Here is a 24,706-nt window from a genome sequence, read left to right on the forward strand (position 1 = left end):
ATTGACTTTATTTTGGTAATTATATAGTTCTTTAAGAATACGTAGGGTTGCTAAAAACATTAGGACTATTCAAGAACCCTAAAAGTATAAATGGTATACAAACATGCCCCATATTTAGGTTTGCCTGTAAAGGCCCACAAAATGGGGCAAAATGGGGTAGACCATTGTGTAGGGCGCGGAGTTAGAATTTTTCCGCGCAAAAAAATAAGTGTGATGCAGGGTAGGATGAGCCTGAGGGCACTGCATCTTTTTAGCCTGAAAATTACAAAAAAAAAATTATGTTAATATCTGCGATCACAAAAGCTCGTAAAAATGGGATGGGGTAGACAAACATATTAGAGGATGTGGGTCTAATATTTTGGTCTGCCCCGTAAAAAAGTGCAGACAAAATGACATGCTCAACGGGTCAAACTCGTTTTTCCACCCTACCTAAAAGTACAAACAACACAAACAAAAAGAGCAACAAGATCCAAAAAACAAAACAAAGAGACAACCATACACGAGTAAATTTGACAGAACACAAGGCAATTAATTGATTCCTAACAAACCAAACAACATCGTAGGCAGTGGCGGAACCAAGAAAAAAATGCGGGTGGACCACTAATAAACTATAATATTTAAATTAAATACAAAAAATATATTGCATATAAAAGGTTAAATCGTAATAAGCATAAAGTTTATTGCTAAAAAAATAAACTACATACTTTAAAATAATACTCTACGTGTATTGAGTGACTTGAAATCATCAATAATGGAATATGAACTAATACATGCACTAATTTCTCTTTCAATGTAAACAGTCATGTTATCTACTAGAAACTGGCATTTCATCTTGTTTTGAAACTTAGTCTTGATAATTTTTATTGCCGAAAAAGATCTCTCAGTTGTGGCAGTAGAAACTAGAAGAGTCAGGATAAGACGGAGTAGTCTATCAATTAAGAAGTAAATTTTATTCATGTTAGTTGCAACCAAACACGAACATAATTTTTAAATAGTTGATAAATTCTTCAAATATGCTGATTAACGGGAATTAAGAAGAAATTATCCAAGCTGAAATTGCAGAGTAATCTTCTCTTGTTCATTGAAATCTATAGGATAATATTTTTCAACTATAGTGAAAATAGTATCAATGTCAAAAGCTTTATAACTACCCTTAGGATTCAAAGCACAACCTAGAGTTAAAAAATCCATTGCTTGCTCACTGAATCTACTATTTAACTCTTGTAGTTGTTGGTCAATAATAGCAAAAAAATATTTTTACTTTAAAGTAATGTTCTAGTGTGACCTGATTCTCTGCAAGACAAGAGAGTTCATATCTTGTGCTGAATGAGTATCATCAAGATTAGGAATCTCAATATCATGTCTCACACAATAAGATGTCACATTATCATACAACTTATCCCAACCATTTTTTCTCAGCTCTTGAATAAGAGTTTTTGTTGCACGAACTAAAATCATAACATTAAGCACATCCTGAGATTCTTGTTGTAAAGCTTGACAACACACATCTGTTATCCTCATAATTTGTTTTATCAAATGCAAGATCAATATAAAATCAAATTCCTTCAAGTAATTTTAACCACTATCATCATCCCCACGTATATTATAATTTTCTCATTCATTTGATAATGTTTTTGAAACACGAAAAGTTGCTTCATACATATTCATCAAGCTACAAATAGAATTAAAATGTGATCTATAATGAGTAGTCCCAACTCGTTTCAAAGTACCAATTTGATTTTCATCTGTACCAGTAATGATATCATCAATCTCCATCAAATGTTCAATTTTTTTTAATTAGGCTTCTTGTAACTCATCATGTCACTTTGGTGAAGAACAAACAACATTGACCAACTAAGTTAGCTTTTCAAAGAATTTATTTATTGGTTTGATTTCTCTTGAAGCATAAACTAAATCAAGTTGCAATCGATGAGCAAAATAATGGACGTGATATGAATAAGGATAATCTTTCATAAATAGTACTTGTAAACCATTTCATTCTTCTCTCATATTGTTTGCACCATCATACCCTTAGCCACGAAGGTTAGAAACATCAAGGTTATGTTGAGAAAGTATATCACATACTTTTTTCTCAAGAGTTAATGTCGTCGTGTCATTCACATGTGCCACATAAAAAAACACCCTTGTATTAAACCAAATTTATCCAACAAACAAGAGTTTTACAAACATTATCCAACATAACTTTTTCTACTTCATCATTATAAGATGCCAAGAGTTTTACCAACTCAAGAAAATTACCTTGGTTTTTTGACTCGCTAGATTCATCATAGCCCCTAAAAGCACAAGCTTGAAGTGTCAACCAACAAACAATGTCAGTTGAAGCCTTAAAACATAGTCAATTCTTCTTTCTTTGATTTGAGCTTTATTTTTGGAAAACAATCTCAATATGTGCCTGTTTACTGTGGAAATTGGTAAACAACCGCTGGTCCTCCCTAGGCTTTAAAACAAAGGGTTACTTGCAGGATCGACCAGTTGATCCCAGGACATGTGCTAGTGCAAGTGAAGCTTGTCCAACTCGACAGAATGACTTTGTGAGTAACGGTTCCTAACAAAGTGTCGAACAAGCGTAGGGTTTTTCCACACAAACGGTTTAGACAATGTTACAGCCTATAGGTGACTCGTGACCGACAGCGCTATAACATTCAAAAAAGGTATACGACGAACACGCTTTTGGTGAAATCTATTATCATAATAGAATTAGTGTCGACAGCGTAAACAACAACGTAAAATGATAACTCAAAAGTAAATGAAATTAAGATAAAATGTTCAACGGGAACAATTGAAAAGTAAGGAAGTTGCATTGAAATAAATAGGAAGTTTTCTTACAAGTGATTTTCAGTACAAAGTGAACACCTTGAGCCCCTCGTGGGATCTTCTATTTATACTAAACTAAAGGAATTGCTCCTAAGCTAAAACTCCTAGAAACCAGCAGATGTTATGTCACACGATCTGCCAAACCGCTGCTCTCACGTTTTGCCAACTGCTCCAGATTCTGGCGCTCTTTATTCTTCTTGTAACCGCTGGCTATTCAAATTTCAAATTTCTCCCGCCCAGATGCTAGGAAGACGTTGTCTTCTACGCCTTTGGCATAAAGGAAAAATTCTTTAAGTTTGACTTCACCTTAATCGACAGAATGGTTTGTCGACCAAAACACGCTCTCCTGTCGACTTCAACCCTTGACTTGTGTTTTTCTCACTCTTATCTGCCTCAGACACCTCTTCATCCCTTGATGGGGTACAACCCCCAAATTCACAGGACTCTATCACTAACTATGCTTTCAACATCCTTTAGAGATTTTTTGTGGCAACAAAATGCCCCCCAGAGATGCCATTTTCGACTGTCGATGCTGGTGAGATGATGACATCTTTGAAATGTCGACTTACTTCTTACTGCCTCCACTTCTACTTAGTGGGTCCTCTGTTTACCCCACGTGGGTGACGTCATATAATCATGACGAACGTTTCCTTTTTCCCTCGAGACGCACAAAATCACGTCTACATCATTTCACGTCTTTATGACTGAACGTGTTTGTCTTTTCGCTTGCCTTCTCTCCTCCACGTGTCTGTAAGCGTGGGAACATGAGAATACGTGTCGAAATGGAAGCTCAACCGCTCCCTCTTCTCTGCTCAGGGTTTAACCTCTATAAAACCCTCACTCCTTCTTCTTCTTCTCTTTTTTCGCCCTCTTGCTTCAGCATTTATTTGTCTCCTGCGCTCTGTGAAAATTCTTCTTCTCCCAAACGAAAATCTTCCATTTTCTCCATGGCAAGCTCTAACAGACCCTCTGCTGCTAAACTCACACATCCTATCAACATTGATGGTAGGGAATATGTTCCTGAGCCTCCGTTTGCAGAAGAGAAGGAAAAAATCTGGAGTTCTCAAGTATTAATTCCTCTTTCTTTGGCTGATGAACCTTTAGCGTTCTTAGGTCCTCTCCCTGAAAACAGACACCCAGAGGTTACCAGAACCGCTTCTTCCCTTTTCCCCTCCAGTCACATTTCTGAACCTGTGATTTCTGCTCAACAACCTTTCTCCCTTCGCTACGTCGACAGGAACTTCAGGACTGCTCCTCCCAGAAATTGTCCTAAGTTTTGCGCTTGGATGGACCGATTGGAATCAGAAAAAATCAACCATTGGAAAAGGACAGGCATCTATACCCTTTTACAGATTGCCCGTTGTGGCCCTCCCCAGTCTTGTGGCATGTTATTAGCTGCCCTTCAATTCTGGGAGAGTTCGACCAACTCCTTCCATACCAAGTGTGGCATGATCACGCCGACACTTCTGGACATTGTTGCCATCACTGGCTTGAAACCGACTGGCGAAGTCTTCGACTGCGAAGCTGTAGCGCCAATTTCCTTGAGGTTCGATGTTGGTGACTCTCGCAAGCCAACATACAACAATTTTATTGATCATCATGCCACCTCTGCAGGCCCTGTGACCGACGAGGAACATGTGGCTTTCTTGACCCTCTGCCTGTCCCACTTTGTCTTTTGTTCTAGATCTATGCAGGTAGCCAAGCATTTTGCTCTCCTGGCAACCCAACTGCACCAAGAGCGTGACATTGCCTTGGGCCAACTGATTTTAGCTTATCTCTATGAGTCTCTATCTGAGGTTGTCTACCAAATTAGGCTCTTCGAACCCGAGAACTCCAGAAAGAAAAACGTGTTGGTCCATGGCCCTTTCTGGATTTTGCAGTTGTGGCTCAATGCCACTTTCTCCAAAGATATAGCCCCCTACGGAATGAGGAGGGTTGCGTGTCCCCCAGAGGAACGACACCTTATCTGGAAACGGTTGATCCCCCTGACGCCTATCGACAAAAACTTCCCGGACCTTCAAGTATTTCGACTTTTATTCAACATCATGTTGACTCGTGTCGATTTTCTACCTTCTATGGACCCTTTCAGTCGTCGAACTAAGGGTCCTGAGTGGCTCACCAGATCTTTCCCTCTGGCTGACGGGGAACATAAAGATGAAACCTTCCTCTTTTGGAGGCGTTTTCTGGTCCCTCGATTCCTGTCGGCTGAGACCTCCAGCAACAATCCTGGCTTAGTGGCTTATCAGCCTAACCTTGTGGCCAGGAAATTTGGCCTTTGCCAATTCATTCCCAAGTCTCTTTTCTCCTCCCAAGAATTGCTTGCCAATATCCTCTGCGGTCAACCTTGGAGCGAGATCGAAGAGGAACTTGAAACCATTTGGAATAACCGACCACGTCTCCCTTCTCTTCCTTTTCAACCAGCCTACTACTGTACCAAAGAATTCCATGATTGGTGGCAGTCGTATTTTACCCTTTATGTTGGCGCTCCTGATGCCAAACTATCTGAATTAATTTAGGCTTTTGTTTGTTTGCAGGCGAAGTCGACCAAGTGTAAGGCTCTTCATGTCAAACAAATTCGTGCTTTCCAGAATTATTTCCAAGTTGTGTATCGACCAGATAATCTTTGTGGGACCATCTGGGAGGATGTGGTCGAACTAAAGGCGAAAGTAACCGACAAGCTTTCAAAACTCAAAACGCCTCTAAGAAAAAGGCCGACAGAGTGGTCCCGACGAAGTATTATCTGCCTGACTACTCGGGGCCGCTTCATATTGATCCTCAATATGTTAGCGTGTTCGAATCCATGCAACTTGGTAACACTTATTTGGAAATTTTAACACTCCCTTCTAGCTGGATTTCGTCGCTCACTTGCATTTCTTTTGTTTATTCGCAGCGATCCCTTTAAATCCTGTAGGTTCTGCATCTGCTAACCAACCTACTCCTTCGACACAGGAGGCTCAGGTTCGACTCTGGCTGAGTTGCTATTTCCTTTGGCTTTTTGTTTTTATTCTTAGCCATCCTCTCCCTTCTTGCAGGTTGTTCTTGAGAAATCCTCTGACGATGATGGGCGCCCTATTGCTCAAGTCTTGAGGAAACCCAGTTCTTCTGTATGCCCCTATCTGAATCATTCCTATTTACTCTTGTGACTTCTTAAGAGAAATACTACGTGGTCTCTAATATCTCACTTATGTGCAGGGTCAACCACGTTTGACAGAACCTACTGTCTCCTCTCACTCCAAAAAATCCAAGAAACACAAACGCTCTGCCCCCACAGGCTTTGAGGTATTTCTTGTCGGCTTGTCTGCTCTTCTGGCTAGAATATCTGCTTATAACCTCTCTTCGTGTCTCCAGCACACTTCCCAGCATAAATCCAAAAACCACCATGGCCACAAGAGGAAAAAACATGACTCTCCCTCCAAGAGTGGCGAAACCAAGAGGAAAAGGCACCATACAATGCCTCCTTCGGAGGCTCCTGTTGAAGACGTCGACACCATTGTGGTCGACACTTCCATCCTTGATACGGTCCCTGATCCAGCCGTGGGAGCTTCACCATCGACTGGCATCTCCCCTGCTGCTGCCTTGGGGAAAGCAAATCAGGATGCAGTCTCTCCTGCGTCGACACAGATATTTACCCATTTTCCTATTTACTCCCTTGGATTTTTGTACTTCTCTTACGCATTTTTTATTTCTGCAGGTTGATGCCTCTACTGAGCCGACTCAACCTGTTGCTGACTATACTCCTGCGTCGCCGGTCTCTTCTCCAGCTCACCCATTTCAGTCTGTCGACACCGCTGGTGAGTTCATTGAATTCCCTATCCAGATTAGTGATAGTGACTCTGACTCAGTCACTAGTCCTGCAACACATCCGAACTCCAGTTCGACTAGTTCTGACTCTAGTCCCTCTTCAACTTCCTTTCCTTTGCAGGATCCACAGGGGCCAGTAGGTGTTCACACCAACAAACAACAACCCTCTCAGACTACTCCTCTGTCGACTGCTTCTCCCTCTTCTCAGATTACTCCTCCGTCGGCTGCTTCCCCTTTGACTTTCCCGGGCCTGGCGATCAAGCCTTCTGCTTTAGAAGCAATTGCCAGGCTCTGCAGTCTGGTGAAATCGCGTGATGCCTCTTCCGACTCTAAGCAGCTCCATTCTGGCAAAATGGGCCCTGAGGCGACGAAGACTAAGGCTCTCATGGACAAAATCCGAGTTCACGCCTTGAATCCTGACCTTCCTTTCATGCTCATGCATGAACCTGCTGTCGGTCCAGAGATCTTGTGCGTGCTTGCCCAACTAAAAGATCTCCAGCTCTCCGATTATGCCAAACGTGCAATGGCGGCTTTAGAACAAATTCTGGTTCCCATGCTGCACAACATCGACAGCGTCCGGGACACTGAACGCCAGATTGCTGCTACTGAGGCCTCCGTGAAGGAAAAATGGGAGTTGATGACGCATGACGACGCGGAGGTTACCAATATGTTAGGGGCTATGGAGGAGCGGAAGAAAGAATTGATCTTCAAACAAACACGGGCCACTGAGATACGTCAACAAATTGATGCCCTTCGGCGTCAAATTGCCACTCTGGACAATGAGTTGGAATCAATTACCAAGGAGGAGTCATGTTTCATCGACGAAGTGCTAAACCTGCCCAGGCCACTGTGGAGTAAACCACCAGTGATGCCTTAGCGGTCGCTGAAGAGCTTATGACCGTCGAAGGGAAGCTTGAAGAGCTCAAAGCTTACGCCGACACCTTGGAGCCTGCGTCCTTGCATTACAATTTTGAGCTTAAATCTTTCCAATCTAAGTTCGGCCAGCTTTGACCGTTTCTATTGTTTGTATAAATTTTTGTAATATTTAAACAATGGCTTCTTGCCACTTTAATGTTATCTCTCTTACTTTTAGCACTGTATATTTATTTTATGTGCCTTTGCAGCTGGTTTCTAACATAGTTATCTCCAACCTTGTTCTTTCGACAGTTATTTAGTCTGTCAAAATTTTGACCTCTTGAAGGAGAGGCCTATATTTTTTCAAGTACTTTCCATTCACTCTTAATATTCGCCTATCTGGTGCCAACTTTTCGACCTCGTAGGTGTTGTTAGAAAAGGCCTGCAAAACCTTAAACGATCCTTCCCAATTAGGGGACCATTTACCCAAAACTCTATCATTTCTGTCCATAGGCAGGATCACTCTCCAAACCAGATCGTCGACAGCAAACACTTTACCTTTCACCTTTTATTTGTAGGCTCAGGCGACTTTCTCTTTCTGCCTTTATAGGGAGTCCAACGCTAACATTCTTTCTTCATCTACGTCGACCAATTCTCCTGTCATCATACTCCAGTAATCTTCAGAAGGTATTTCGTACTGCCTTTGGGTTCTGACCGCCTGGACCTGAATCTCTACTGGCAATACTGCGTCATGCCCATACACCAGTCGAAATGGGGTTGTTCCAGTTACTTCTTTTGGTGACGTTCGGCACACCCACAAAGCTTGGTCCAACGTCTTATGCCAATTTCTTGGCTTCTTTCCTATGTGTTTCTTTATTAGGCTAATGATCACCTTATTAGCATCTTCGACTTGGCCATTCGCCTGTGCGTAATAGGGGGTAGAGGTCAGTAATTTGATTCTCATTTCTTTTGCAAAATCTTGCACTTTTCGACCAGTGAAAACTGACCCCTGGTCGGTTGTAATAGTTTCTGGGATGCCAAATTTGCAGATGATGTAACTCTGGACAAAGTCTATCACAACCTCTTGGTCCACATTTGTTAGTGCTACGACTTCGACCCATTTTGTGAAATAGTCGATACCGACTAACACATACCTTTGTTGTTTCGACGAGGCTGGATTTATTTCTCCTATAACATCCTGAGCCCATCCTCGAAATGGCCAGGGCTTCACAATTGTATGCAGCTCGCTTGCAGGCACATGCTGTATGCCCCCATGTAATTGGCATTCTTGACAGCCTTTAGCAAATTCAATGCAATCTTTCAGCATTGAAGGCCAATAAACTCCTGAGTGCATCAAGAGTCATTTCATATTCAAACCTACTTGATGTGCCCCACACGCCCCGCTATGTATGCTTGACACAGCCACGTACGCCTGTAGCGGTGTATTCGTCGCTATATGATCTATCGATTAAATCATAAGCTAAGAGATACCTTGAAATTTTCGAGTCGCCACCGCACTTTTATTTATCCAAAGGATTGGCTAAAAAGCGAACAAAAGCCTAAGAAGTTTTACACGTAGAAAACTAATAAAAAGATCAGAGAGTCTGGGTAAGGGGTAAATTACGCAATGGGAAGGTGTTAGGCACCCACTACGTCCTAGGTACTCCTAGGGAGCCCTTTTCACACTTGTTATGCAAAATTATTATTTGTTATGACATAAAGATTGTGCAAACATGATTGGGATGATGGGAAAAGAATATACATTTTTATTATTATTGGGTTCGAACGGATGAACCCGTTGCCTACGTACCTTCCATCAAAGGTAAGGATCAGAACGCCGTAGTTCGGCTAAAAGATTTCCAAAAGTTGGTGGATTCAGTTTTAAACACAAGCACTGAGGCTTTTCATTATCAATGGGAGAACACTCGACCAAAAACAACATCCACCATGCGAGGATAGCTTCGACGTACTAGAGGGGTTAGCCCTGTTTGAAGTACGGAAGTCTTACTGTCGACTCACTAAGGATAGGCAAGATTTACATCAACCACAAAGATAATTGAAACCTATGGCTAATGTGAAAAGATTAACAATGGACAGAGCCAAAACAAGTGAATGAGTGAAGTTAATTGATTGTGATTATGAAAAGTGAAGTCAGAGTATGATTAAGATTGATTCAAATAAGTATTATGAAATGGAGTTTTGAAAAAAGTCAAGGACTTGGGTCCAGGTTTTTAGTTAGAAAAACATGAAGATGTTTGCACAACACTTATGTCAAGTTTAAAAGGTATTGTGTGAAAAGGTTTAGGACATAATGAATGATGAATGGATGAAGGACGGATAGTAAAACTTCTTAGAAGGTTCACTTCTTGAAATCATATAGCAGATGATTCAAGTGTGTCCTTTGGAATAGCAATTAATAATAACAAACAAGCAAAGCAAGCAAAAGCGGATATCGGATGCCACTCAATGGTCTTATACCAATCTCCTAAAACAGAATGGGATGTCAGATGCCACTCAATGGTCTTACACCAATCTCCACAGGCAAAGAACTAAAAGGCGGATACCGGATACCAATAGATGGATTTACACCAGTCTCCTAAAACAGAACAGGATATCAGAAGCCACTCAATGGACTTACACCAATCTCCTCAAAAGGAAAAAAAACAAAGATGAAACATGGAAATTAACTGCCAATCTGTCTGGACTTAGGTTAACTCCACAGTATGGTCCTAGGAAATCCAATGCCACATTGCAGGGACTTACAGTGGATCCTCACATACAAGAACAAAAGCAACAATATGATCACAGGAATGCAAATGCCAACTAGCTGGGACTTACAGTTGCAACCTCACATAAAAATCAAACAGATCAAATTATGATCATAGGAAAACAGATGCCAACTTACAGGGACTTATAACTGTATCCTCACATACAAACAGATAAAACAGATCAAATTATGATCACAGGATAACAGATGCCAACATACAGGGACTTATAACTGTATCCTCACATACACACAGATAAACAGAAGATATGAGTGACCAATGAGGTCTTACACTCTATCCTTCCATGTCATAGGAACAAATGCCAAAGCAATGGACTTACAATTGTCCTCAATGGGCAAACAACAATGATACCATCACAAAACAAAATGAGATGATCATGCACTAATGGCAATTGATGATGATGATAAATGCATAGCATACAGGCAAGCAAGTGCATATGAAGCAATCAATCAATCAATGAATATCAAACAGCACACTCTATAGCCAAACAATGGGGGGCTCACACAAGAGGGTTTGACTTTGAAAGTCCACTGTAATAGGTAAAAGTCGCTCTTAACCTGGCCATTGAGGGGCTCAGGTGAAGCAGATGAAAAGGAGATGAGGAGTATGCCTCATTGCTTCTATCTCAAATCAGAGAGAGCATCAAAGAAAGTGTGGGAGTTCAGAAAGTAGGAACTCTCTCCACATTATTGACTCGATTAGATCTTGGGTTTTTATCTCTATGCTTCAACCATGTAATGGGAGCAAAGAGATGACACACTGAATAGTGGGGGATAGATTGCTTATCCCTACCTTCCACCAATTGCCTTACTTGAAGGACTTTTCCTGCTTGGGACAAATATAAACAAACACAGGCATTGCCTCTTAAGGAGGACTTCAGACAGTTTGCCCGGTCAAATAACAGACCGGGTCTCCAGACTACATGAAGAAGAAAGGTTTATACCTCAAAGCAAATGCTAAATAGCAAAGCAAGCAAGTTCAAAGAACTTAAGCAACTAAAGCACCTGCAAAAGTCAAACCAATTAGTAAACAGTTCAACAATTAAAACAAAGAGAAATGAACCAAAAGTCAACCACAGAGGGACCAATTGTGCAAGGCACAAAGACTCAAGCATATGAGTCACCTACAAAACAAATGTTAGCACATGATAAACAAACCAACTCAATCAAAATTGAAAGGTCTTTGGGGCATTGGTGCTCAACCTGAAACAGATGAACTCAACATAAGCTTGAAGGACCACTAGGACTAGCCTAGGGTCAAAGATGAAAGAAAAAGTCAAGGCAGTAAAGAAAAGTCAACCCAAACCAAGTCTAAACATTCAAGAAGCCTTCTCAATTGGATTCATAATTATATCATGCATCATGGTCATTTCATATGCAAAAGGATGCAAAGCATGGCAAGAGAAACATACAAAAGTCAACAGCAAAGACTTCATTCAAAAGTCAACTCAAACAATCTCAAAAATCATGAAATAAATCACACTCAATCCTAACATCTAACATGGTAAGCATGTAAAATTTCAATGCATTTGGATGAGAGGAAGGCAGTCAAGTAAAATCATGAAGTCAAACCAAATTCAAGTAAGCATGGTGAAAGTCAACAAGCATAGGTCAACTTCAAAAAATCATATCAATTTGAAAACAGAAGAGAAATGAATGAGATTAACACCAATGCAAAGCTCAAGGAGTCTAGTTATCACATATGAAACTTCATGATCATACAATAAGATTTGAGAATTTCACAAAAGATTTGGCAATGTATAGCACAAAAAAGTCAACAAATGACCAAGTATGGAAGAAAATTCTCAAATAAATGGAAAACAGCATGATTAATTCCAAGAAAATTCATACACAAACTAGACATGTGATAGATGATTCATGCAAAATTTCAAGTGATTTGGATAAGGGGAAGCATGTGAACAAAAATGGTGAAAATGCATGATCATGGTATGACACCAAATGCAACACATGACTTCAAAAAATCATAACTCTCAATCCACAAATGATAAATGCACAAACTCTATATGGAAATGAAGATCAATGTGTCTAGCTTTACCATAAAAAATTTCAAGCTCATTGGATACAAAATGACAATTTCACAAAAGATTTGGCACAATGTATCATTTATGCATACATGTGAAGAAAATATTTATCAATTAAAATCCAGCCAATGGAAAATTAATTAAAAATCACAATCAAATACTAGACATCTTCATGAGTTCAATGCAAAAAATCTCACAATTTTTGGAGTTAAAATGAATTTAAAATGAATTATGGAAGTTTGATGAATAATTGATGAAATATTGAACATGAAAGCATGGCAAATTGGTCAACTAGGAGTCAACCGATGGCAGACTTGTAATTTCTGCCAACTTACATGAAACGACACAGCATAAGGCAAAGGTGATGAAATGTTCTGATTGGCCACTAGCCAATAGAACAGTAGCTCGGCCAATCCATTGTTCATGTTTCCTGTTTTTTCACATAAAACCCTTAGGGTTTCTAACACAGCATGGCTCATGTTAAACTTCAAACAAAACGATCAAACAAAACCAAATGGACAGCAGCATACAACAGAACAAATATGCAACAATTAAGTAGTCACAAACCACACGTAACAACCACAAACCAATGGATTTCTGGACAGCTCATCATAACAGCAACATCATGCATTCATTTTCAAACAACATCATTCATGGACATGAACAAAAACAAATTCAGCATATGGCCATGAACACTAACAGCAAAACAACATAATCATATGGTTTTTCTAGGCATGTTCACCTTGAACAGCAGGGCAATTGCTCATCATCACAGCAGCATAGCAAAAATTCCAACATGCAATCTCAACCAAAACAAACAACAGCAACAACATGGCATTTGGGAAAAAATCTGGGCAGAGTTTATGGTTTGGCATGGACAGCAGCATGTACATATTAAGCATCATCAAGATAACAACAAAACCAAACACAACAGGTGGAATCCCTGGGCAGTTCATCATAACAGCAAGCAATATCATCTTCATGTTCATCATTAGCATCAAACAGGTTTTGAGCAAAATCAACTCAATGGCAAGGCATATGTACACTCATGATAATACACTCAATATGCTTATACGACATATAACACACAGCAACCAAAATGTATGAGTTGGACTTCTGGAAACAGTATGAGGGTTTTAGCAGCAACATTGGCATTTGTAATCAGCAGCAACACAAAAATCGACCAGCCATTATAATCACAACAAACCAACAATTCGAAAGGATTTTCATGGGCAGGGCTAGGTTCATGTAACAGCAGCAACAACATTCCTCATCATCATCATTCAACCAAACAAAAACAAACCACAGCAAGGTATTATCAACATCAGTTTCATGTTTATGGTTCATCAACATTAAACACGTTTCAAGCACAAAACACACAATGTCATGGCCTTAATGAACGACAAGCAACATCAACCGATAACCAAGTAAACATTACTCATGTGAAAATCTGGACAAGGGAGTTTTGCAAAACAGCAGTATGATATCATCATCATATTCATGGTTTATTAACAGCATGCCAAACGTACATCAAATAAACCAGTTTTTATCATACAATCACAACAGCAGGGCATTGGTATCATGTTCTCATAGCAAGCAAACCAACAACAGCACATCATTCAGCAATACACAAGCATGATCATGGAAAAATCTGGTGCAGGGTAGGTTTCACACAGCAAGGCATTTTATGTAATCCACAAACATGATTTCAACCAAGCATCAAACAAAACATGATTCAACTAAACCACACAACAGTACAGCACAATCAAATGAGGGTTTTTAAGACAAATGTTCAAAGAGTTTCAAAACTGCAGCAAGGTTTTAGCATGGCAGCAGCAACGAGTTCATGCAAATATAAACAATAGCAGGTAAGCAGCATCAACCAACAATTAGAACAAATATGCTCATGGGAGATCCTGGACAGCTTAAGGTTTACAAATAGCAGCATATGCATTGTTTTATTATCAACATTAAAACGCATTCAAGCACCAAAAGGCAAACAGCATGAAAAATGATTGTGATCTGCAAACAGACAACAGTAAGACCAAGCAAGTCTCTGGGTTCAACAGCATGGCAGCTCATGTATTCATTATCAATTCGCAACATGGTTGATAGCATAACAACATGACCACTCAAGCATGAGGGATCTGGACAGGGTTTAAACAGCAGGGCAATTGCTCATGTTCAACCACAGCAAACAAACATGGTTCAACCAAACCACACAACCAACATTATACTGATACAGGCCATGTCAATAAACAAACATAAACATGAAAATCTGGGCAGGGCAAGGTTCAAGCACGACAGCATACATCAATGTGTAACTTGAAATTTCAAAATGTGCAGAAATCCAAATCAAGTAAGCCCATAGCATCAGCACATATCAAACAACAAGAATGTGGTATCATATTTCATTAACTCATCATGTCCAAGCCAACTCGAAGAAAAATGCATTTACACATGAAAATGAAAGTTCAGACTTAACACGATATAGTCAACCATTTCAAGCAAACTATCATCCATTAGAATCAGCATCAAGTGAACTATCTAAAGCATATCATGGCATGGTAAAAGGAGGAGGTCGATTCACTTACCTATTTTGGAAGAACTCGATGGAACAGTGATTATTTGATGGTATTCGTTCAAACAGTCGGAGATTCCAGCTCTAGATGATGGATGATGAAGGTGCTTCAGCTCAAAATTGCTTGGAAATGAGTAACTTGCGAACTGCCATTGAAATGACTTGAAGAAAACAGAGCTTGATAATGTGGTTTCAGTTTGGAAATGAAGTCCAAAAATGCTCCCAAATCGTGTCCAAGTGAAGGAACAATGAAGATTGTTCAAGGGTTTTTTAGTGTTGGTGCAGAAAAATTCAAAAATGCAAAAATGCAAAATGTGAAGGTGATGTGTATTTGGTCTGTGGCTGCAGCTTCTAGGGTTGGCCAATGTCAGAAAAGAGACTTTATATGGTCTGTTTTAGATTGGTTTAAGGAATGATAAGCTGGATTAGCTTAATGAGCTCCATTTGCCAAAATTGCTAACTATGCATAGGTGAAGAATGGAGGTACATGGCTGGTCGAGTTGGGCCTGAAAGGCTGCTAATGGCCTGCTGCAGAATGCTGCTTTGTGGTCTGCTCCTTAATTGCTAACTTTGCCTTGCTTACATGGAGCTGTTTGCACAATTGCTAATTATGTACAAAGTGGAAAATGGGAGGTGCAATGCTGCGAATGGGCCTGCAATCAGGCTGCTAGCAGACCATGTTTGTGCTGTTTGTAGTGGTACATGTACTGCTGTACTTTGCTTTGGTCATATGAGGTAATTGCAAAAAATACCATATTTGCATTTTGGTCCAAAATAGTGGTAGGATGGTGGTATGACCATGAATTAGGACTTGAGGCAAGTTTCAAATGTGATTTTAAACCTTTCCCAATTGGCCAAAGTGAGAAAAAGTGCATAAATCAAAAAGTCAACTGTGAGTCAAACTTTGATTTTTAAAGGAATAGGTCCAAAAATGCCATTTTGAATGGTAAGGTTTTAGGTCATGAAATTTATATTTTTGGAAAGAGGATGAAAAATGTGGTTTGTAGGAAAAAACCCCACCAAATTTGGCCTTATGGTTTGAGAGATATGGCTCTGTGAAGTTCAAAAATTGATGAAAATGATTTGATCATATCTTGACAACCACACATGGGATTTTGATGTTCTTGGACTTTTTGAAAATGGGAAGACAAGATCTTCAACTTTCATGTTGGGCAAAAAATCATTTGAAGCTTGTATCATGATGTAAGTTTAAGATCAAGAAGTTTCCATTTTTGGCAGTTGAAATTACAGGTCCACTTTCTATTTCTGGAAAATTTTCTGATTGGCTTGATTTTCTTCCATGATGAGGTTGAACATGATAGATGAGGTTTATACAAGCATGAATGAGCTCCTTCAGATCAAATATATCCATCAAATCTTTGATTAAATCAACAGTTGACCAAGTTTGACTTTTCTAGGGTTTTGGACTGACTGGACCACTTCTGATGAATTCCAAACCCTAATCCCTTGGGAACTTGACTTCAAATGATGTCCCAAGTTGTATGAACTTTTGATTATTGATCATGATGCCCAAATTCCACAAGAATGGCCATCATCCATTGCTTTGACTGATCAATGACTGACTTTGACCTAATTGCTGATGATTGCTTCAACTGCAAGCAACAAGGTTAGACTGACAATATTTTTGTACTTTTTTGAATGATAAACATATAAAAGCAAAGATATACAAATGCAAAGTATGCTTGATGATCAAGAAACAAACCCACAAGGCAATCTATCCACTAAGAGGAAAGCAAAGGCATGCATTGATCCTTGAGGCCATGATATGAATGATATGGGCCATGAGGGATCTTAGGGCCAAAATTGGGGTCTTACAGATGCCCCTATTTAAGGTCATTCTAGCCGGAGAAGTGAAGTTTAGAAATCTTCATCTCGACGCGGTAGAATGGGCTTAAATAACAGTAATGAGACAAATTTTGGTCCCTAAGAGACCTCATGATGCAAATGTATGTATGCAAAAGACACAAATTCTGTGGGGAATATGATTCACACAGAGGAAAAGACGATCCATCGGAGTAATACACTCACCAGGAACAGAGACTCTAATAAGACTCTATGGGGATAATAAAAGAAAAAGAAATGTGTGAACAATACACGACTCCAAACTGGGGAAAAAACAAAACTGACATAGCGTGGACAAGACACGACTCTGATTAAGGAAAACAGAAAAACAGACTGGAGAACTCACTGGGGAGTGAAGAACTCACACTGGGGAAAAGAATTCCAAAGGAAAATAAATCCATTGGAGAAACACAAGCTGACTCTTGGAGGGAGAAGCAACAAAAAGTTCCACTGAGGGAAAGCGACAAAGAAATGAGATGTTACCAGGCATACGGGTAACAAACTCAGGAAAATCTGACTCCACAGGGGGACCGAGTTCATAATAGGGAGCAGAAAGGAGGGAACACCAAGGATACCGGTTACTGGGTATATAATAGGTGACCGACCAAAGCGTGAATTGGATTTCACTTCCAAAACACTCATCACCCTGAAGAGAGCTAGAAAAAGCAAACTTGTTTATAGGATGGACATTCAATTCCACAAGGAAAATGAATCTTACTCTGAGGGGAAAACAATCAAAAGATTGACTCAAGAGCGCACGAGATATAATATCCATTACCGTCAGAACGTGGATAGAATACTCAGATGAGACATATTATTCATTACCGGCAGACCGTGAATAATATACTCGAAAGGAAAATTATCCTGAACCGGTTACTGGGTTGTTTATAGGATAAAATCCGAAGACGTGAATTGGTTTTCACTTCCAAAACACTCATCATCCTGAACACAAACTGGTTAAAGGATGGACATTCGATTCTACAAAGAATGCGAATCTTACTCGACTGGGGAAGATCAACAAAGGACTCCAACCAAAGAGCGCATGAGACATATTATTCATTACCGGCAGACCGTGAATAATACACTCGCATGGCAAGAAACACCAGGGATACCGGTTACTGGGTATATAATAGGTGACCTACCGAAAACGTGAATTGGATTTCACTTCCAAAACACTCATCATCCGAAAGGAGGGCTTGAAAAAAGCAAATCGACTTACAGGATGGGCATTCGAATCCACAACGGGAAAACGAATCTTACTCAAATGGGGACACAAACCCAAAGAGTGCATGAGATATAATATCCATTACCGGCAGACCGTGGATAAGAAACTCGCATGGTAAGAAACACCAGGGATACCGGTTACTGGGTATATAATAGGTGATCTACCGAAAACGTGAATTGGATTCCACTTCCAAAACACTCATCATCCAAAACACAAACTGGTTAAAGGATGGCTATTCGATTCTACAAAGAATACGAATCTTGCTCAGTTGGGGAAAATCAACAAAGGATTCCAACTAAAGAGCGCATGAGATATATTATTCATTACCGGCAGACCGTGAATAATACACTCGAAAGGAAAAGACACCAGAGATACCGGTTACCGGGTATATAATAGGTGACTAACCAAAAGGAGAGACAATCGATACCAAGCATACGGGTAAACGAAAGACAACTCAAAGGATAAATTGCAAGCATCCGGCAATTATCCAACAACAAAGAAATATTCGACTCTACAAAGGGAAAAAACGAATCATACTCGACCGGGGAAACGCAAAAGGCTTCAACTGAAGAGTGCATGAGATATATTATTCATTACCGGCAGACCGTGAATAATATACTCGCATGGAAGATTATCCACAACCGGTTACTGGGTTAATAAAGGATAAATCAACCGAACAGAAAGGCATCGGGATACCAAATTAGGTATATAATGATGACCAATCAAAAGGAAGCAACAGACATTACCAACAAAAGGGTAAATGAAAGGCGAACTGCTGAGGATAAATTGCAAGCATCCGGCAATTATCGACAGAAGACTAGCTGGGGATGCACTGATAAAGAATCAATGATCCGGGGAACAAATCACTAGCATACGGTGAAAAGACCCACTGGGGATAAAATTGCTATCATACGGCAATTATCCACAAAAGACTTGCTGAGAATATAAGTGCTGATCTGAGCAACTTATACAAGCAAAGGAAAATCATCATCAAATATTGAATAAAGATAACCACAAAAATTAGGGTTTACATCTGCCGGATACGGGGTAGAAGACCAACAACTCCGCGTGGGGATAGAACAAATCACAACTCCGCACGGGAAACCAAAATAGGGTTTTTAACAAACCACAAACTGCTGAAGAGCAGGAAAATAGGATTTACAACTACCGGGTATACGGGTAGAAAACCAAAACTCTGGCTGGAGAATAAAAGGTGTATAACCACAAATTCTGTTTGAAAAAGCCAGGAAAAGATAGGACTTATAACTACCGGTATGAGGGTAGAGGCCCAAAAACATTCCGCTGGGGAACAACCCACTGGGAAGTACCAGATATCTGACAAATAGCCAATTCGGGAACGATCCGAAAAGACAGACTGAATCAAGACACGTCCTAATGAGGATATAACTCAAATAGGAAAATCCATCCCAATATATATGTTGGGAGGAAACGGAAGAAACCGTCATCCACGAGGATAATCTCAGTGGGGAACTGCAGAAGGAAAGACAACATATTTTCTGCTTATGGGGGTTGACTCTATATGGAGAGATTTTTAAACACCCGACATCTGCTTGGGGAGATCTGTAAAGAGATCTATATCACCATAGCAGGAGACACGACAAACAAAAGATATATGGCGAGAAATGCAACATGAATATCTGAGTGTTTATGAATATGCATGAATATGTGTGATTTATGTTTGATGAATGCTGACAAAACAGACAATTCTAACACAAACAGGTTCAGGAACCAGACGTCCGGTATTATACTTCCAGGGGAACAACCAGCTGGAGAGCCAATCTGCGGAGATCCACATGCTGAAAGGCCAAGATCTGCAAGTACTGCTGAGGAAGCAGCGAATCAGAGACATCAGGAAACAACCCAATCAGGGTACAGAAAGTCACAACGGGCGAAACAGCCACCAAGACGAATCTGTAGGGGAACAAGAGAAATCCCAAAGTATCTGCAAGGGATCCCAGTGTTAATTGAGAAACAAAGTGCGTTGCATAAATTGCTGTAGAAGCAAATCCATATAACTCCGCTGGGGAACAACCCACTGAGGGAGAATGATATCATCCAAATAGAATCTAACTGCATAAGCAATTCTATTGGGGAAAACTGTCGGCTACTCTCTTGGGAACAAACCAACTGAGGGAGGACAGATCGAACAAGCAGATTCTGCGACGAAACACTCCACTTGGGGAGAATATACACATCAAATTGATCACAACAAGTAGATTCTGCAATATAAGCCACTCTACTGGGGATCACAAACAGTCAGGAAATCAATCCGTTCACTGGATGCTAGAGCCATCATCCAAACATACTGGGGATTGAGGGAGCAATCAACTGGCGAAACTGCCACAACAAACAATCTGCAGACTATGCTGAGGAAAAGGTGATTGAAAACATTGGGATATCAACCCAAACAGCCACTGAATAGGAAAATAAATCCTGCTCTGCTGAAGAGAATAACTCTGATGGAGCGATAGCAAAAAAAAAATCCGCGGACGACTTCGCCGGGGAAAAGGTAAAGTACCGGGTATCAAACCACTGACCTACCGAGTCTTCAAAAGGAAAACGGTCATGCTGAGGAAACAGACAGTTCCGCTGGCACACTGCATGGGGAAAAGAGGTAACAACTCCACTTGCAACCCTGGTGGGGACATTAATGACAGCTCTACTCGCGACTCAGAGGGGAGTATCAATCAATCAGCTATACTCATGACTGTGCTGAGGAGACAAATAAAGTCTGGAGAATGCGACCCATTGGAGAGAGTGACGGGGCACCAAGATGACAAACCATCAACCGCCGAAACTTCTCAAGAAAACACCCATGCTAGGGGAACTGCTGCTGGAGAGAACGAAGTCTTCAACAACACTCTGTTTGTGACTGTACTGGGGAACAACCCCAACAACAACTCTGTTTGAGGAACAACCTCAACAAAGATCTGAAGAAAGAAAATACCACCAAACCAGGAATACGAACAAATGTCTTACCTGTTGGGAATCACGCCACCCTCGGGAGAGCACTGAGATATTCTTGAGTATCCTTTCAATCTTGTGAATGTTCACTTTGTATAAAACAAATATTTTGAAAAATTTGATTTGTTTAAAACAATGACATTTTATCAATTTAAAACATGCAAACATTTGTTGAATTGGAACAAATAAGAGTGCAAATAATTGGATAAAAAGCTCAAATTGATTTGATGGAATGGTAGTCTGCAAATGGCAAGACTCCATAGATCTGTACAAATTTGAAATCAGTGATATATATTGGAAGAGGGCTACATTGAACATAATGATCCTTTCTCTACCAATTTGAATCTCGATGTATCCGAAGCTTCAGTTGACGACGAATCGAGAATCTTCTGACGAAATGACGACTGTGAAACAGAAAGTCTTGTCAGGATGCAGTTACTTGCCAAATCCCTAATTTTTGCCTAGATTGCCCCAGAGTGAGGTACTCAATCTAGCGGGATGCAAATGTATATTTTTTTTCAAGTCTCTAATTTTTGCCTGAATTACCCTGGCGGGTTCTCCATCGAGACGCTCATTTTTGCCTAAGCCGCCCTTTCGGGTTTTCAACTTAGCGAGCAATTCTGTTTTTTTCATTTATTTTTTCATTTGCATATACTTTTTTTTTAGGCAAAGTATCTCTTGACTGCATCTGAATTCAAAGGACGAGTGAAATCCTCCCCATCCATTGTTGTAAGCATCAAAGCTCCGCCTGAAAAGGCTCTCTTAACAACATATGAACCCTCGTAGTTTGGAGTCCACTTGCCCCTGGAATCGGGCGCGAAAGACAAAACTTTCTTGAGCACAAGGTCACCTTCTCGGAACACACGAGGTTTGACCTTCTTGTTAAATGCTTTCTTCATTCTTTGCTGATATAGCTGACCATGGCACATGGCAGTTAAACGCTTCTCTTTGATTAAATTCAGTTGGTCATAACGACTCTGAATCCATTCAGCATCAGTCAACTAGGGACTTGAGGGTATAATTTTCTTTTTTCTTTTGGAAAAAATATTTGGAAAAAATTTCCTGATTTTTGATTTTTTCATCTTTTTCACCCTCTTTTTTTTTTTTTTTTTTTTTTTTTTTTTTTATTGCATTTGTAGTGCCCCAGTTTGACTGTTTAGCTGATTCTCATGATACAGCTGAATGAGCTTCTTTGGCGCTCAAGAAGGCGGGTAATCGCGTCAGGAATCCCCTTCAACATCATCTTCCTCTGCCTCAGATACAAGGACTTCAAGATTGGGAGATGGCGTTGGATCATTATGTTCAATGGGTTTAGAAATCCCTGCATAATGATTCTGGATAATGAAAAGCTTTTGATATTTAAACAAGCAAATCATTTATGCAGATGAAAAAGCTGTTTTTGTTTTTCATGGTTTTTTGTGATCACTGATTTCATGCAGAAAAGCAAAAAGTGAAAACAAATGGAAAAACAAATGTTTAAGCAATGCATTAATTGAATGAAAACATCATTGTATTAAAATGCTGCCAACAATGTCATCACTTCTCCTTTTGGCATGGGAGAAGGGTTTTGAACAAAGTGAACAAATCACGCTGACTTATGAATGACCGTAGGAACATCCACAGCGACCCAAGTGTGGCAGACACCACCAGGAATAATAAAATTGTTCAGATCTTCTGCATCTTCTTCAATGATAGCAGTAGCTTCTTCTTCAGGTTGATCGGCATGGATGAATCCTCCACTCGTGAACAAACCTTGCTCATTAAGTGCCCCAGAACATCAGCCAATGCCAGCCCGGGATTGGTTAACCAGGAATATATCCATCAACAGGAATAAATCCATCAACAGGAATAAATCCATCAACAGCACTAAGGCTGACAAAATCCTCCTCGGAGTCCACAATCCTCTTGCTCAGGACGATCCATCAATCTGGCAGAGTTGGCTCTGGTATAATACCGGCAAAGTGCATCTTCAAAATAAATGAAGATCGCAGGGTCAGACCACTGGACGGGAGACCGGAACAAAACACCCGCTTATGCAAATGATGCATGAAGTGTTTATGCATATGCTTGTTTTTTATCAAAGGAACCCGAGGGTTTTATTTGCAAACTTTGAAATTTTAAGCATTTTGATCATACATGAGAATATCTCATCAGATATATCAGGTGAAAAAAAATTTCCCGGTTTTTTCATGTTTTTGAAAATTTTTGCAAATAAACTCCTTTGAGCTCCTTGAAAATTCTTTTTTTGATGACATGAATGCGGATGAATGTATGAATGTATGAATGCAACAAACACACTCAAGGATCAAGCAAAGCACACCAAACAAAGGTCGTGGGAAAGCTCTATGTATCCCTAATATCAATCATCCATTTTGGTGGATTTAGGTTTTCACCTTATCGACACCCAAGTTCCATTGATATTAACGGTACATGAGCCGGTTCAAACATTCCTAATATCAACCAGCCGCTTTGATGGATTTAGGTTTTACACCTGATCCGGGATCCATTGATATTAACAATGCTTGAACGACTCAACCACGAATCATGGGTTTGTTGAGAGTCACGAGCATGGAGTCTCGGTTAAGAACGACCCAAAGGGAGTGTACTAGGGTTTAAACCTGCCAGACATGTTCTATCAGAGGTTCCCATAGTCATCGTTCCATCTTTCGAATATTATCGGAGGAACGAATACTCGTATTCCAAGAATATTCTCAAGAGAAACTCTTATAAGTGTAGTATCGCGTAACAATCGTATCAGAACTGACATCTGAACGACCTCCGCACTACGGTCCTAAAAATAGGCCAAGATGGGTTTGGTAAACTAAGGTCCTTGGCTTCTGCGGCACATGATTGAAAGAATAATGCCTAACCACAAATAACTTGTGTGACATTATTAGTTCAACATGACCTCCACCAAGTGAATGGACTCGCAAGTCAACTGGCTAAGGACTACTCCACACCAGTCAACAAGACTATGCCATTCTCCTATCCTAGAGTGCACTCGAGTTCGGGTATAGAACTCATCTCACAGATCACCAAAGCAAACAGCAAATGTATATCAAGCAATTCACACATTACAATCAATACATTCATCCCAAATTGTACAAAAATATGTCAGATAAAGAATAACAATATAGCACAACAAGGGTGAAAAGTAGGCAATACAACCAGGGATTCTGGTTACCTTCTCCCCAGCAGAGTCGCCACTTTTCTGTAGCGGTGTATTCGTCGCTATATGATCTATCGATTAAATCATAAGCTAAGAGATACCTTGAAATTTTCGAGTCGCCACCGCACTTTTATTTATCCAAAGGATTGGCTAAAAAGCGAACAAAAGCCTAAGAAGTTTTACACGTAGAAAACTAATAAAAAGATCAGAGAGTCTGGGTAAGGGGTAAATTACGCAATGGGAAGGTGTTAGGCACCCACTACGTCCTAGGTACTCCTAGGGAGCCCTTTTCACACTTGTTATGCAAAATTATTATTTGTTATGACATAAAGATTGTGCAAACATGATTGGGATGATGGGAAAAGAATATACATTTTTATTATTATTGGGTTCGAACGGATGAACCCGTTGCCTACGTACCTTCCATCAAAGGTAAGGATCAGAACGCCGTAGTTCGGCTAAAAGATTTCCAAAAGTTGGTGGATTCAGTTTTAAACACAAGCACTGAGGCTTTTCATTATCAATGGGAGAACACTCGACCAAAAACAACATCCACCATGCGAGG

At 40.1% G+C, this 24,706-nt stretch overlaps 1 pseudogene; it reads right to left on the minus strand.

Annotated features, from left to right (window-relative positions):
* Positions 1 to 705: 705 nt before the first annotated feature.
* The window catches only part of LOC127096443 (uncharacterized), a 39,524-nt pseudogene continuing 15,523 nt past the window's right edge, over positions 706 to 24,706 (minus strand).

The sequence above is a fragment of the Lathyrus oleraceus genome, chromosome 6 (assembly GCF_024323335.1).
Source record: "Lathyrus oleraceus cultivar Zhongwan6 chromosome 6, CAAS_Psat_ZW6_1.0, whole genome shotgun sequence".
Taxonomy (NCBI): Eukaryota; Viridiplantae; Streptophyta; class Magnoliopsida; order Fabales; family Fabaceae; genus Lathyrus; species Lathyrus oleraceus.